Source organism: Capsicum annuum, unplaced genomic scaffold (assembly GCF_002878395.1).
Source record: "Capsicum annuum cultivar UCD-10X-F1 unplaced genomic scaffold, UCD10Xv1.1 ctg39871, whole genome shotgun sequence".
NCBI lineage: Eukaryota > Viridiplantae > Streptophyta > Magnoliopsida > Solanales > Solanaceae > Capsicum > Capsicum annuum.
In genome coordinates this window covers 1-295 of record NW_025847122.1, presented here as the reverse complement: position 1 = coordinate 295, position 295 = coordinate 1, and positions in this window count along the sequence as shown.

Here is a 295-nt window from a genome sequence, read left to right as displayed (position 1 = left end):
CGGATCCCATCAGACCTCCAAAGTTAGCGTGCTTGGGCGAGAGTAGTACTAGGATGGGTGACCCCCTGGGAAGTCCTCGTGTTGCGTCCCTTCCTTTTTTTTTCCTTTAAAATTCAGTTTAATTTTGCCGGTTCGATCGGCGAATCAATTTGTTTTTCCTCTTGGCGTAAACGAGAAAGGGGGCAAGGCGCAGGGGCGCGCGTGCGGGGTGTGACGGACGGCGCAGGAGAAAGATGCAAAATAGAATTTGGAGTGCTGGGAATGACGGATGCGATCATACCAGCACTAACGCACC